Genomic DNA, 16,626 nt, shown 5'->3' with positions numbered 1-16,626 from the left:
CCTCTGAGGAAGCAGAGTCTTCGGGCACCAAGGTGCGCTCTCCCATCTCTGGGGCTGAAGTCACTTAGTTGGTCAAAAAACTCATTGGTGTCAAGGCCCTGGGGGGTGGATGAGATCCGCCCGGAGTTCCTGAAGGCTCTGGATGCTGTAGGGCTGTCTTGGCTGACACGTCTCTGTAACATCGCGTGGACAACTTGTACAGTACCCCTGGATTGGAAGACTGGGGTGGTGGTCCCCCTTTATAAAAAGGGGGACCAGAGGGTGCTTTGACACTTCTCTGTTCACTTTGTCCTGGCCGTGGAACAATGAACCAGCTCTACACCCTCGGCAGGGTCCTCAAGGGTGCATGGGAGTTCGCCCAACCAGTTTGGGGATGAGGTCCTGCCAAGTGGAGGAGTTAGAGTATCTCGGGGTCTTGTTCACGAGTGAGGGTAGGATGGAACGTGAGATTGACAGACGGATCAGTACGGCGTCTGCTGTCATGCGGACTCTGCACCGGTCCGTCATGGTGAAGACAGAGCTGAGCCGAAAGTCAAAGCTCTCTGTTTACCACTTGATCTACGTTCCTGCCCTCACCTATGGCCACGAGCTGTGGGTCGTGACCAAAAGAACAAGATCCCGGATACCAGCAGACGAAATGAGTTTCCTCCGCAGGGTGTCCGGGCTCTCTCTTAGAGATAGGGTGAGAAGCTCGGTCATCCGGGAGGGGCTCAGCGTCGAGCCGCTGCTCCTCCGCATTGAGAGGAGCCAGCTGAGGTGGTTAAGGCATCTGGTTAGGATGCCCCCCGGACGCCGCCCCGGTGAGGTGTTTTTGGCATGTCTCACTGGAAGGAGGCCCCGAGGACGACCCAGGACACGCTGGAGGGACTATGTCTCTCGGCTGACCTGGGAGCACCTGGGGATCCTTCCGGAAGAGCTGAATGAAGTGGCTGGAGAGAGGGAAGTCTGGGCTTCCTTGGTTAAGCTGCTGCTGCCCTCGCAACCCGAACCCGGAGGACAGCGGTAGAAGATGGATGGATGTCGGAATTGCTGTGCAACCAAAGTAATGTCGTGACGGGATCCCATACCACGGTCAAGGATCTGAATTAGCCACCGAAATCCACTACCTTCCACCGTCAAGAATGGCTTCATTTGGCATTTTTGAAGAGCTGGCTATCTTCAGGTTTTGGTGGTAGCACTGCATTACGGGATTACTACGGGATTAAAGACCACTCTGTGGGCCATCACCTTATCATGGTGGAAGGGTTTGGGTGTCCCAATGATCCTAGGAGAAACGTTGTCTGGGGCTTTATGCTCCTGGCAGGGTCCCCATGGCAAACAGGACCTAGGTGATGGACTGGACTAAGCATGGACCATAGACTCTTAACGACGAGTGAATTACTTGGATTGTGTTTTCTCTTGTCCGGACGCGGAGTGAGAGGGTAGCCACCCTCCGCCTTTGGGTGGGGAGGACGGGTTCTGACTGTTGTCTGGTGCCTATGCATCAAACAGCAGTTCAGAGTACCCGCCTTTTTTTGGAGTCCTTGCTGGCTAACTTTAATGCTCATGTGGGCATTAAGAGTGAGACATGGAAGGACATGATTGGAATGCCGCCCCACCTTCCCATACCCGATATCAACCAGCGGGGTGCTTTGTCCACCACAGCTTGTCCATGATGAACAACATGTTCAATATAGGGGTGTCCATATGTGCACTTGGCACCAGGACACCCACAGCCAGCGTTCGATTTTGTGGTTGTGTCATCGGATTTGCGGCCGCATGTTTTGGACACTCGGATGAAGAGAGGGGCAGAACTTCATCCAGCTCCTCCAGGAGGATCCCCATGCATTCCTGTCAGGAACTTGAACTTTGTTCAGAGGAGCAGTGTGGTTTTCGTCCCAGCTGTGGAACATTGGACCAGCTCTACACCCTTCGCACGGTCCTTGAGGGTGCATGAGAGTTTGTGATTGACTGGCAACCAGCCCAGAATGTCCCCCGCCTACTGTCTCAAAGATGGCTGAGATAGGCACCAGAAAGCCAGCAACTCTAGTTAGGATAAGCGGTGAAAGTTAATAAATGGATGGATGTATTATCTGCTTTGTTTTCTAATGCCCATGGAGTAAAGCTTGATATTACCCTGGAAAGTTTATAGTGCCATCTAAGAGCTTTTGTTAAAAGCCATCTAAAAGCTTTTGTCTGTACCTTGGTCTGTACTGTAATCATTTTTCCCAGAGTTGTCAATAGTTCTTTTCATTTTGTCATCAGTAGTTTTTCTTTTCCTTCTTATGCTGCCTTCAGACCAAAAATATAAACGGTCAAACCCAGTGAAGAGTTTGAGTTGCAGTCACTGTAGTTGACAGCAGTCAATGTAGCGCAACATGATGCAAAAGCACATGGGTGATGCAAAGGAAGCGTATGAAGCAATGTGTGAAATTTCACTAATTTCGCCTATTCGCAGAAGTTAAATCTTAATCTTGTTGGTTGTCGCGTCGCAACATTGAATCCGTTTCGGTAAAGTACAGTGTTGCACATATGGCAGGGATTAATCATGGTGGCCTGTTTGCAGATACCTGGACCTCTACAACAAGGCCAGATGAGCTTTAAATACAAAAACAGAGCAAAGCTAGTGCATTCACCTGGCTTGTATAAGTAACTTGGGATACCTCGCATGTACAGCATTGACTACCCTTTTTAATAGCTGTTGAACTGTGGACAAGGAACAAGGTAAAATGTTTTTTTAAGTTTACAAAGGACATGAAGAGCAGTTGTATAAACTCCCCTCAAGAATCCTGCCAATAATGTAGAGCTGTTTCAGTGTTCCACGGCTGGCACAAAAACCACACTGATCCTTCTGGAAACTAAGGTTCATCTTCCCAATAGACCCCCCCTCTTCAGCACAGCTGAAAAACTGTGATCTTACATTGTGTTAATTGTGCATGGCTACCCCAAACTGAGATGCCGGATGGGGGATTAGAATTTCCTGAAAGCTGCCCAGAGGTTGTTTACTTCCACACCCAAGTTTTTGTATAGACAATCGATGAAGCCACACTTTGTTTGGCCATTTGGTACTTGGATTTGGGTTGCCACCACGACAGGGACCAAACACCTTACGGCCACAACTTCGATCGGCTGCCTCGACAATGAAGGCGCGTAGGGGAAACTCTGCCTGAAGTGGGAGTTGAAACGTCTTCTGACAGTGGATTCTGCCAGACTTTAAGAGCAGACCTTCACGACATGTTTGGGTCAGACCGGCGTCCTTCCACACCACTGGCGCAAGCCTACCACCAGTGGTGATCAGTTGGTAGCCCCCTTCACCTGAATGTCCAAAACATGTGGCCGCAAATCAGATGAGACAACCACAAAGTTGATCATTGTACTGTGGCCTAGGGTGTGCCTGGTACTAAGACCACAGATGTACCCCCTTATATACATAATCTGTGACAAGGACAGAGGTCCAATAACAAAGCACCACTCGGGTTCAGATTTGGGGGGGACCGTTCCTCCCAATCACGACCCTCCAGGTCTCACCATCATTGCCCATTGAAGTCCTTCATACAGAACTGCGATCTGAAATTGTGTCTTACTGTAATTGATTATGGTCTAAAAATCTAACAGCCACTCAAGCTGTCTCATGCAGAGACTTTAGGCTGTGCCACGCTGTCTTGCGCACAATTGCCCAATAAGTGGTTTTCTTTAGACAAATGTATGACTCAAATGTCATTCAGAAACGCAGGATACTTTCAAGGGCGAGTCATTTGGCATAACCTATATTAAGTGGATTCACATAATTTCTCAAATGTTTATAGTATAAGGGTCAAACATGTTTAGGATGGACAATCAACTGTGACCGAATTGGCAGAGCCGAAGATTACCGGGGCTGCACAGCAGCCTTCTCAGTGATCTACAAACTAAGAGATAGAGGTACGTGTCCCGTGGGCTCACCCGAAATGGTCTTAAACTGTTAGTGTTGCCGTCTCATAGACCTCTGCAGATTACACAAGTCTTTAGAGTATGTTGTGTTCCCTCGTGATCATCAACAAAGCCTTCGATCTGATAGAGGGGCTTACTCAGGTTTGTTGTGTATTGTGGGGTCCAGTCGATCATTTTGGTCAACTCAGTCTTATGTCTGTAAAACAGTGTGTCTGCTTTGACAATGGTAGTTAAGTCTTTTTCATCTTTGACATACTAAACTGCAATCAGAAATTGTGTATTACCATAACTCATAACGGGCTATGTATCTACCAGCCACTCAAGCTGTCTCATACGGAGTCTTTAGGTTGCGTCAGGCTATCTTGTGCACCATTTCCCACTTTGGAAGTTTTCTCTAGCCAGCGTATGACTTAAATGTCATTCAGAACAACACAATACTGTCAAGAGTGAGTAATTTGGAATAAGCTATATGAAGTGGATTCACATAATTTTGAAATGTTTATAGTATGAGGGCCAAAAGTCATAAAAATATGAAAAGGTGATTTATGTCCTATTACTTTAAAATCAATATCAATGTTCAACATGTTTAGGATGGACAATCAACTGTGACCGAATTGACAGAGCTGGAGATGACCAGGGCTGCACAGCAGCCTTCTCAGTGATCTATAAACTCAGAGACTGAGGTACGCGTCCCATCAGGTTAACCTGACTGGTCTTAAACTATTGGTGTTGCCATCTCAGAGATCTCTGCAGATTACACAAGTTTTGGAAAGTATGTTGTGTTCCCTCGTGATACTCAATAAAGCTTTCAGTCTGATATAGGGCTTACTCAGGATGTGTTTATTGTAGGGTCCAGTTGAGTATTTTGGTCAACTCAGTCATATGTCTGTAAATCACTGTGTCTGCTTTGGCACTTACTCCGATCTTTCTGGTTTTGTGGGTTCAGTCAGGTGTCATGTCCATGTGATACACACACTTGTTGCTTGCTTCACTTTGTGGGGACCCTGTAAAATATTTTAAATCGTTCCCATAAATTGTTGTTAAGTCTTTTTCATCTTTGACAAACAAAACTGCAATCAGAGATTGTGTCTTACCGTAATTGATAATGGGCTAGGAATCTACCAGCCACTCAAGCCGTCTCATACGGAGACTTTAGTCTGTGTCAGACTGTATTGCGCATCATTGCCCACTTTTGTGGTTTTCTTTTGACAACATATGACTCAAATGTCATTCAGAAAAGCACGATACTGTCAAGAACAAGTCATTTGGCATAAACTATATTAATCAGCTTCCCCTAATTTCTCAAATGTTTATATTATTAGGGTCAAAAGTTGTAAAAGTATGAAAAGGTGATTTATGTTGCATTACTACAAACTCAGATTTTTGCAAAATTTGTGATGAGAATTTTTACCTACACTCTAGGATTTCGCCTGATTTTTTTTTTCCAGAGCAGTACAACTTTTAAAAAGATGGGTTCCCACAAAGCATGGTCTCGACATGTATCCCGTCAATGGTACAAAAACAAGTGTGTGTGTGCGTGTGTGTGTGTGTGTAGGTGTGTGTGTGTGTTGTTTTGCAGCTTTTGCAATGACAGGAAGAACTCAGACGTACAAATTGACTGAAATTATTTTTAACAAATGGGGAAAGAGGTAAGTAATTTGATGTATCTTGTATGAGACAGAATTCTCTTCCTTAGACCCAGTGGGTCATGCCTCAAACACCTCATTAGGCAGGCATCAAGGAGGCATCCAAACCAGATGCCTGAACCACTTTAATTAGTTCTTCAATACGGATGAGCAATGGCTTGGCTGAGTCCCTTCCAGACGACCAAGCTTCTCACCCTATGTGTTAGGGAGAGTCTGAACACCCTGCAGTTTGATCACTTGCATCGGGATCTAATTCCTTTAGTCACAAATCACAACCCAAGACCATAGATGATTATAGGAATGTAAATCAACTGTTAAATACAAAACGTTGCCTTTGGGCTCAGCTTCTTATTAACCATGACAGATCAGTAAAGATTCTCCATCAAAGCAGACTCTGCACCATTCTACCTGTCAATCTCCTGCTCCATCCTGCCCTCACTGTTGAACAAAACCCTGTTATACTTGTCCCCCTCTTGCGACAGGACATCATCCCTATCTTGGATAGGGCACTCAACCTTTTTCCAGCTGAAAAACATGGTATTAGATTTTAAAGTACTGATCTTCACACTCAGCTGCAACAAAACTCCTTGATGAAGCCAATACCACTACATCGTTTGTTAAATGCAAAGATGCAATACAGAGGGCAATAAACTGTACTCCTTCAACACCTTGACTGCGTTTAGAAATTCTGTCAAGAAAGGTTATGAGCAGAATTGGTGACAAAGGAAAACCTTATGCAGATTCCAACCCTCACTGGAAATGAATTTGATTGACTGCCAGCAATGCAGACCAAACTTTGGCTGGTGGTATGTATGAACGAGTTCAGTACCCCATACTCCAGAATCACCCCCCAAAGAATTACCCAAGGGACAAATTTGAGTGCCTTCTTCAAGTCACAAAACACATATGGACTAGTTGGGTGAACTCACTCTAAATGTCTACTAGGGTGTAGAGCTGGTCCACTGTTCACTGGCAGGAACGAAAACTACATTGCTCCTCCTGAATCTGAGATTTCTCTCCAGCACACCTGAATAGACCTTCCTAGGGAAGCTGAGTAATGTGATACCTCATTAGGTACAGCACACACTCTGGTCCCCCTTCTTAAAAAGCGGGGCCAGAAACCTGGTCTGAACCAGAAGTACTGTCTCTGATGTCAATGCAATGTTGAGAGGTGTGTCAGCCAATCCAATCGTACAAAGTCCAGAGCCTTTAGGAATTCCAGACCGAGCTCATCCACTCCGGAGGCCTTTCCGTAGAGGATCTTTTTAACTACCTATAGCTCCTTTCACACCACAGTAACTTTTCTGCTGTACCCTGGTAACACGGGTTCCCCTTTCCTTTCACAGGAAGGGTAGGGAAGGTTCTGCTAAGCTTCTACTCAGAACCTTCTGGGCTCCAAGTTGCAACTAGGGTCTTCTGCTCCGGGTAGCTCCAGAGGGGGGTGCTAACGCTGATTGGTTGGTTGAGCTTGGGGGTATTGTTTCGGGTTCAGTAACCGCCATAACTCTTTGTTTTTATTGTGGCCAGTGCAATATTTTGAAATAATGCAAGGAGAGAAAAAAATAAGTGGATGGGTGCTCTGGAACAGACTATACTGCATATTTATGGTTTTTATGAAAAGTCTTCCTTTTGGAAGGTGTTGATAGCTTTCCACAATGTTGCCATATTGTCTCTGCTGTACTTTTGTGAGAGCACCACCTCTTACAGAAAAGTCCACTCTTTTCTAAAAACAGAGATTGAGATTTCAGCCTCTGATATTGTACTCTGTGCCGTGAAATTTGTGTCAACCCACCACAGTTTTAGGTTTGCCATAATGCTTACACAGTAGTTCAATTTCCTTTTCCCCATAATCCTCTCCTTTGTGTTTAGGAAGTGGTCGCATTCCAAGTATTGAGAATGCATACAGCTGATCTGCCGTTTTGCTCCTGTCGCTGTTTTAGCCTTAGTTAGAGACACAAACGATATTTTTCTTTTTCTATTTTTCTATTCCACCATCAACCGTCGGACCTGTGTTCGGTATTTTTTCTTTATTTTTGAGGACTGTTTCCATTCTTCGATAGCTAGTGATTCGCTGATTCTCTGAACAGCTCCTAGCTCCATTCGTCCTCGTGCAGCTATACTAGCATAAGTATTCGCTCGGCTGTACTAAGGTAAGCATGGCTTTGTGCACCTCCACCGCATCAGTCACTTGCAACACATGCGTTATTCTCATGGAGAGGCTTTCTCTCCTAGAGGGCCGTGTCCGTCAGCTAGAGCAGAGTAGTCTGATAATCGTAGATCAGACGGACACATCTGATAGTGACAGTGCAGGCCGTAGCCCTCCCGCAATGCTGCTAGCATCGGCTAGTGCGGGTCGTAGCCTAGCCGCTAGTTCCGCTAGCATTAGCCCGAAGAAGCCTGCTAGCCACGGTGAGCCTGTTCAGACTTATAATCGTTTTAGCTCCCTTGCTAGGCATACTCCATCTCAGTATACTGGCTCCCGCACAATTGTTATAGGGGACTCCATCACCCGTAACATCAAGCTTAAAACACCAGCCACCGTAATGTGTATTCCTGGGGCCAGAGCACCCGACATTGAAGCTAATCTTAGGGAGCTGACACGCAAGAGGCCTAGACACCAGTTTAGTGCAAACAACACTAGTTACTCGGACATAGTGATACATGTTGGCTCCAACGATACTAGAATGAGGCAGTCTGAGATTACAAAAAAGAACATAGCTAGGACTTGTAATCTCGCTAGAATGATGAGTCGGCATCGAGTTATTGTCTCTGGCCCTCTGCCTGCGAGAGGCAATGATGAGAGGTTTAGCAGATTATTCTCGCTTAACCGGTGGATGGCTAGTTTCTGTAGAGAGCAGGGTTTCAAGTTTGAAGATAATTAGCCCTCTTTCTGGGGCCGGCCCGACCTGCTAAAGATGGATGGCCTTCACCCTAACTGGGAAGGCGCCATTCCTCTTTCTAGTAAAATAGATTACTGTTTGAGCCTTCAATGACTTCTCACATTAGAGCATGTCCGGTCGCAGGTGAGAAGCGAGCCTGCTAGAACGGGTGTGGAGTTGTTAAGGCTAGCGTTAACCGGCACTAGGCTGGACTGCTACAACACACATAGCATATTTAGTCTAGGTCACTGCAATCCACACACTGTTTCAATACCTAAATCTGAATACCCTAGTGATAAGATTTCTGCTGAGGTGGTGTTGATTGAGGAAAATAGCCGTGCCTCCTTAATCGGTAAGACTAGTGACATAGTACCTACGCGGAATATTAATATTAATATGTGCGCTGTAGCCGTCAACAATCGAATTCCTACTTTACTAACATTGCGACGAGGTTTTAATTACTCAAAATACAAACCAAGCCCCAGCCAGAAAAATCTTGTTAGTATTAGTACTACTAACATGAAGACTCAGAATAGTCCAGGAATAATTTCCCAGTTCAAATTCGGCTTCATAAATATTAGATCACTCCCCTCCAAAGCCCTTCTTGTAAATGATCTTATTGCAGATCACAATCTTGAAGTGCTTGGTCTCTGCGAAACCTGGCCAAAACCAAATGAATTCTTATCATTAAATGAGGCCTCACCCCCAAACTTTGTGGGCTCACATGTTGCCCGTCCTTGTAAAAAAGGGGGAGGTGTCGCCCTAATTTCAGAATCTGATCCTAAACTTAGCAAGAGCACTAATCACACCTTCAAGACATTTGAGGCTCTCGTTATGCGATCAAGCTCCTCACCACCATTCTCTGTGGTAGTTATTTAACTTCCTCTCGGTCCATACTCTGGATTCTCAGATGAATTCCCTGAACTTATGGCTGACTTAATAACTCACACAGATAATATATTTATTATGGGTGACTTCAATATTCATATGAACTCCCCATTAGCGACACTTACTGTAGCATTTCAAGCAATAATCGATGCATTTGGTTTTGCACAAATAATAAAAGCAGCGACACACCGGAATGGTAATCTTAGACTTACTGTTAACCAGTGGCCTAACTGCCTCAAATGTCACAATTTTGCCATATACTAACGCTATGTCTGATCATTATCTTATAACATTTGAAGTCCTAGCTCAGTGTGGTCTTATTGTCCACAACCAAGGCTTTAAGAGCCGTGATATTAACTCATCAAGCACTGCTGCACTTTCTGAATTATTGCCTTCCGCAACAGCTGCCTTTCCATCTTTCACTGGTTCAGTCAATAAGCTCGCGAATGATTTTAATACGGTTCTTTTAAATTCCCTAAACTCAATTGCGCCGCTGAAACTTGTCCGAAGTGGCACACTCCGTGGTTTACGGATGAAATGCGTACGTGTAAATTGTTAAGTAGACAACTTGAGCGTAAATGGTGAACAACTAAACTCGAGGTTTTCTGTCAGGCCTGGTGCGATAGCTTGCTGAAAAATAAAGAGGCTCTTAGGTTAGCAAAAACAAATTAGTTTTCCAAAATGATTAGTCTTAATAAAAACAACCCAAAATATTTATTTGACACAGTAGCACAGCTAACGCAACAGCAATAGATTAATCATAGTTCCCTCCATTCAGCACACGATTTCATGCAATTCTTTACTCAGCGGTTCTGCTAATAAGGGACGAAATAAAAAAGGCAGCGCCACTTACCCCCTCGGCTGTGATTGTTGATGCTAGTTCAGACAAACAGGTTCAAGAAAGTCTGGTTACCCTGCCCCAGTTTGATTTAGTATCCCTGGAGTGCCTTACACACCTGGTTAATGCAGCAAAGCCTACGTCCTGCATGCTCGACCCGCTTCCAGGCAAACCCGTTCAAGACTTATTCCCGGTTTTAGGGTCATCTGTCTTGAATATTATCAATCTGTCACTCTTCTCTGGCATTGTACCTGAAGCTTTTAAGACGGCCGTCATTCAACCATTACTTAAGAAACCTCACCTAGATCCTGAAAATCTCTTTAACTATAGGCCAGTGTCACACCTTCTATCTATTGCCAAAATTCTTGAGAAAGTTGTAGCACAACAGCTTCGCGATTTTATGATAGACAACAATAGACTTGAACTCCTTCAGTCAGGTTTTAGGGCCAACCACTCAACTGAGACAGCCCTTGTAAAAGTGACGAATGATCTTCTCTTAGCCATGGATTCCAACACCTCATCAATATTATTATTGCTTGACCTTAGTGCCGCATTTGACACTATTGATCATCATATTCTTATAAAACGTCTTAAATCATGTGTTGGTATCTCGGGATCAGCACTTTCTTGGTTCAGATCTTACATCCTGGGAAGGACGCATAGTGTCTCTTATGGCAATGCGATCTCTGAATCTTTCTCCATCTCATGTGGTGTCCCGCAGGGGTCAGTACTTGGTCCCTTACTGTTCAACATCTACATGATTCCTCTTGGCGATATTATTCGTAAACATGCTATTAGTTTTCATTGCTATGCTGATGATACTCAACTCTATATGCCCTTAGAAATAACAGATCCGTGCAAGTGCAGTAAACTGGAGGTCTGCCTTGCCGAGATTAAACAATGGATGTCTTCCAATTTTCTGCTTCTTAACCCTAGTAAAACAGAGATGTTAATTTTTGGCTCCGCTCATCATCAGCACTTGATTAAGAATACCACGTTGAACCTGGAAAACTGTACTATTTCCCAAAGTAGTTCTGCAAAAAATCTCGGCGTGATATTTGACTCAACTCTCTCCTTTCGAACACATATTAATAACATGACAAAAACGGCGTTTTTTTTTCACCTTCGCAATATAGCTAAAATTTGCCCTATTCTTTCTCCTAGCGATGCAGAAACATTAATTCATGCATTTGTTACGTCGTGCCTAGACTATTGTAACGTTTTGTTTTCTGGACTTCCCATGTCCTACATTAAAAGCCTGCAGTCTGTACAGAATGCAGCAGCGAGACTATTGACAAGGACGAGAAAGTTCGATCATATTACTCCGATTCTAGTTGGCCTGCATTGGCTTCCAATACACATGAGATGTGATTTTAAGGTGCTGTTAATTACTTATAAAAATTTACATGGTTTAGCTCCTTCCTATCTCATCCTGACAACTTCGATCACAAAATGCCGGTTTGCTATCGACCCCACGGGCTAAAAAGAAGTCCACGGGATCAAAGGCATTTTCAATTTGCGCGCCAGTACTATGGAATGCCCTACCTATGAAGGTTCACGCAGCCCCCTCAGTAGAAATCTTTAAATCCCGACTAAAAACACATTTATATTCAAAAGCATTTAGTTATTTGAGCCTGTCTGCAGCTTTCTTCTATTTTCCTTTTTCCTGCCCCCCTCTTCCGGCTGAGAGAAGGGGCTAGCCAGATGGTGAGGGTTGACTTGACCGCCTGTATTTGGCCCTGCGCTGATCGACCATCGCGGGTTAGGAGATCGGCCGTCTGTGGTCCACTTGGTTGGAATGTGGGATGGTCCCTGCCTGATGGCTTTGCCTGCTGTCAAGACATCAATGCACTATATAGCATAATATGTTTTCTGTAATCTATATTGTTTATGTTTATGTCTGTATTTGGTACATGCAGCATCCACTTCAACCTGTGGGCCTGGAAGGGGGCTCCTCCCACCTGTGGTCCCTTCTGGAGGTTTCTGGTTTTCCCCTAATTGGGGTTTTTGAGTTTTTCCTTCCCCTTCTGGGAGCTTTGACAGGGGATGCTGTTGTGTACATTACACTGAAAAGATGTCTATGTATGACTTCTTTTTTCGAAAGAGGTCTCCACATGACCTCTTTTCATCTGTGAAGCCCTTTGAGACTTAGGTGATTTAGGGCTATACAAATAAAATTTGATTGCTTGATTTATGGAGAAGAGGACATCAAGCGCCAATTTGCTTCAACTATGTGAAAAGTTGCTCACTGAATGCCCACCATGAACAAGCACATTTGTGATGCAGAGCTTTTAAAAAAAGTTTAAAACACACGAACAGAACACCGACTGCAGCAGATTTACGTCCTGACTATCTGGGTCAGAAATACGCTACATTTGGTGCTCTGTGTATTCTTTTCATAGCTCTTTGTTGCTAACAACTTGCCAAGAGACGCTGAACTGCCAGCCGAAAGCAGGCATCAGCAAACGCGTCCATTGGTAACTTCGCCCCCTCTCTACCTCGCGTTGCTGAAGCAAAGCTGAATGGCTGCTCTGGAACTGACTCTACTGAGTATTAAGAAGGACATCCAATGCCAATTTGCTTCAACTACGCGAAAAAGCGAGTCGCTTAACGGAATGACCACCATGAGCGAGCGTGTATGTGATCTGGAGCTTAAAAAAAAAACACATACACACAAAAAAAGCATTGACTAAAGTAGATTTGCCTCCCAGTAGTGTGGATCAGAAATCCACTACAGTTGGTGCTCAGTCCGTGTATTCTTTCCATAGCTTTTTGTCACAAACGACATGCCGAGAGATGCTAAAATTTCAGTCAAAGTCGGCAAACGCATCCATCTGCAACTTCGGTCCCTTTCTACTTTTTCAAAATCCCGTTGGATCACAGAACACATGAATCATACAGCAAGTGCAGCTGGCCCATGACCGACTGAAGTAGACTTATGTCAGGGATCACAAACTCTGCCACAGCTGGAGCCCAGTGCACTTCCCTGAAAGGTCCTGATGGAATAATTGTATATATGTATACAGTAATTCCTCGTTTATCGTGGGGGTTACGTTCCAAAAATAACACACGCAAAGTGAACTCCATGAAGTAGTCAGCTTTATTTTATTTATTATTTTACAATGCAAAACTGAACTACAGAATAAAACCATGAATCAAAACCAGTTTTAAAGCCCAAAATTAGTAATTAGTAAATAATAAGTAAGTAATCAGTAATAAGTAATTAGTAAATAGGCTATAGTAATACAAGGTTGAAAACATTGTCACTCGCGTATTTCACAGTTCCAACTGTGCCTCTGTATCCAGACTCCGCACATTGTTATGGGTTATTGTTGGCGCTCTTTCTTTTTCTGAGCAAGATTTTTATAAACGTATATGCCAGGACATCGAATAAAAGTGGAGCCTCTTATACCATAACAATACACTTGAAATTTCAATTTATTAAAAAATAAATCTTGGTAAAAGTCAGATTTCCAAAGCTGTGCATTTCTCCGTTGCTCTCTTTGAAGGCACACAAATGGGTGAGTGCGTTTGCTCTCTGCACGCCTATGAGTCACGTGATCGGCTCCCAGAGCCCAAGCTGTCAATCAATGTGCTTACTAGCACGTTCATAACGTGTGAGATTGTGCTGAGCTGGGCGCACACGAAAGCAAACTTTTGAATCCTCTTGCCTTTTGTATTAATTGACAAATGAAACACCAATACAGTACAGCGTCAATATTTTATTTCTAGACAACAGTAAAGCCCCTGAGCCAATGAGGATTCAGAGCACAATGCACTGTGAGGAATATCTACACTGAAAAAAAACTGTGAAGCCAGCAAACCTGTAAAAGATGAACCGCGATACAGCGAGGGATTACTGTATATGTTATCATATAAAAACACTTTGCTCGTACACCTCTTAACCCACTCACTCTCATATACACAAACACACAACCTATACACATTCATACACACACACATACACACACACTACAGACATAAACAATTCCTTTAATGGTATTATTTTGAAACTTGTAACCGCCTTCTTTGAAATCTTTATGATAAAACGAGGAGGAGAGTCCGAGAACACCGGAAGACCTTGGTGCTCTCTCCCTCTTTTGCAAAAGATCGCGTGACTCAGTTTTGGCTTTTCTCCAGTCTCTCATTATTGATAACTCTGACACTCCACATCTCAAAGCCCCTGCGGGGAGGACAGGGAATTCCCCGCCAGCGCTCGCCTTTTAGCCGAGCGTCTTTGTGTCCTCCAGCAAGCTCTCCACGATGCAACCCCCCGAAAAAGAACATGCAGCCACACCCGCTGATTGTTGTCAGTACAGATGGTCCTTTTCGCCGTGTACTTTAAGTAGGCTTCCCATCACAACGCACTTGCTGAAAGTGGAAGGTGCTCACTCTGCCAGCAAATCGTAGCTTTGTAGATAGATTGCTAAGCTTCAATAACTTGTATGAATTTATTAGTATCAAGCTAACAAAGCTGCAAATAAATAAAGAAAAAGCTAATTAGGCTTCATTCTCATGCAGTGTGTGGTATCTTCTTTAGTTCATCATTCTGTTTGTCATTCACCTTTTTGGTTAGCATCACTTGTTAGACAGCAATGCCAATTCTGCCCCCCTGCTTCACGTCGTAAGTTAAGTAATTAAGTAATAATTTGAATAAGCTACCCCGTCCCCTGTCCCTCGGTATGAATGCAAACTTGTGGGCCACCGACATGGAACTTCGGACCCAGAACCCCCACGACTCAGAACTCAAGAGTTCCTGGACTGTTTGGTGTGAAAAGGGCTTTTGAGACTTCAAACACAGAAGAGCCCAACTCAGAGTTCACAGACTCTGCTTCAACAAAGGCAGTTGGGCTTGTAAGACGAATTCATCATATGACGGGCAATCCAAACCTATGTTAAATAGCTAATCCATTTAGAACCCCAGGTAAAAACATCAAAATTGTATATACATATTAAAAATTGGTACCAAAATAGTATAGTAAGTGCTATGTATATATAATATACATAGAGCGATCCCTCGTTTATCGCGGGGGTTACGTTCCAAAAATAGCACGCGCAAAGTGAAATCTGTGTAGTAGTCGGCTTTATTTTTTTTATTTTACAATGCAATATACAATATATTTTAAAGCCCCAAATTTATTTTAAACATTAATTTTAATATAGTAATATAAGTCTGGAAACATTGTCAATCACATATTTCACAGTCCCAGCTCTGCTGCTCCACTTTAGTGTCTACTGAAGGTGCAGGAGTCTTTCTCCGAGAGAAGAACATTGTTATGGGTAGTTGTTGGCGCTCTTTCTTTTTCTGATTTTTATAAATCGATATGCCTGGACATCGGATTAAAGTGAAGCCTCTTATAAAAATACACTTGAAATTTTAATTTATGACAAAAGAAATCTAGGTAAAAGTCAGATTTCCAAAACTGTGCATTTCTCCGTTGCTGTCTGTGCGCCATTTTGAAATGTGCATTTCTCCGTTGCTGTCTGTGTGCCTAAATTAGTGTGTGCGTTTGCTCTCGGCACGCCTACAAGTCACGTGATTGGCTCCCAGAGACCAAGTTGTCAATCGATGTGCTTACAAGCACGTTCTTAACATGTGCGCACACAGGCTGTTACTGTAGACACACAGGAGAGACAAAAACGAGCTTTAGGATCCTCTTGCCTTTTGTATTAAATTGACAAGCGAAAAACCAATACAGTACAGCGTCAATATTTCATTTCTAGACAACAGTAAAGCCCCTGAGCCAATCAGGATTCAGAGCACAATGCACAGTAAAAAAATCCATGAAGCAGCAAAGCTGTGAAAGATGAGCCGCGTGAGAGGGAGGATCACTGTATATACAATCAGAAAACATTATAAATAAAAAATATAGAAAAGATGTATTTACCTTTGATTGGCACTTGTTATGCCCATATTCCGTAGTAAGGGTAGCCTAGGCAAGGCTAGCTTTGTATTTCTTGAATATCTCCAGCTTAATTTCCATATAAATCATTTTCTTACTTCTCTCTTTAACATCACTAACAATCTTGTGACCCATGGCTAATCGTTTCAACTTTGAATTAAGCAGTATAAATAAATGCACTATAAAATATGGTTTTATAACCACTTGTGACAGAACAAAGCTTTGCCATTCCGCCATTTTGAAATGAGTGCGACCAATGGTAGGCTAGCATCTCCGTGAGGAGACACTGACCAATAGCAGACCAGCATTGTAGTGACGCATTGCATGGAGGCAGTTAGTCAACAGAACAGAAAATAAGTGCAATTACCTAAAAACGCCTGCAGATGGAAGCAAGACAAAACGAATACAGCCAACCCCCTAGAGTCATGACAGTTGTTTTGTCACAAAGCAGGGAAAATACCATAAAGAGGGGACAAATAAACTCAGTATTCCACATCACAACATGAAAAAAAATGTAAGACAGGGACGCTGTAACCTGGGGGTCCACTGTATATATGTCCAAA

The 16,626-nt window shown here is 43.6% G+C and overlaps 1 pseudogene; it reads left to right on the top strand.

Moving 5' to 3' along the window:
* Nucleotides 1-7,711: 7,711 nt before the first annotated feature.
* Nucleotides 7,712-8,548, top strand: LOC148423251 (uncharacterized; annotated as a pseudogene).
* Nucleotides 8,549-16,626: the final 8,078 nt, after the last annotated feature.

Source organism: Hippichthys cyanospilos, chromosome 5 (assembly GCF_059441005.1).
Source record: "Hippichthys cyanospilos isolate Australia breed blue-spotted pipefish chromosome 5, RoL_Hcya_1.0, whole genome shotgun sequence".
NCBI lineage: Eukaryota > Metazoa > Chordata > Actinopteri > Syngnathiformes > Syngnathidae > Hippichthys > Hippichthys cyanospilos.
Note: the sequence above shows the minus strand (reverse complement) of the source record. Positions and strands in the feature narration are given on the sequence as shown.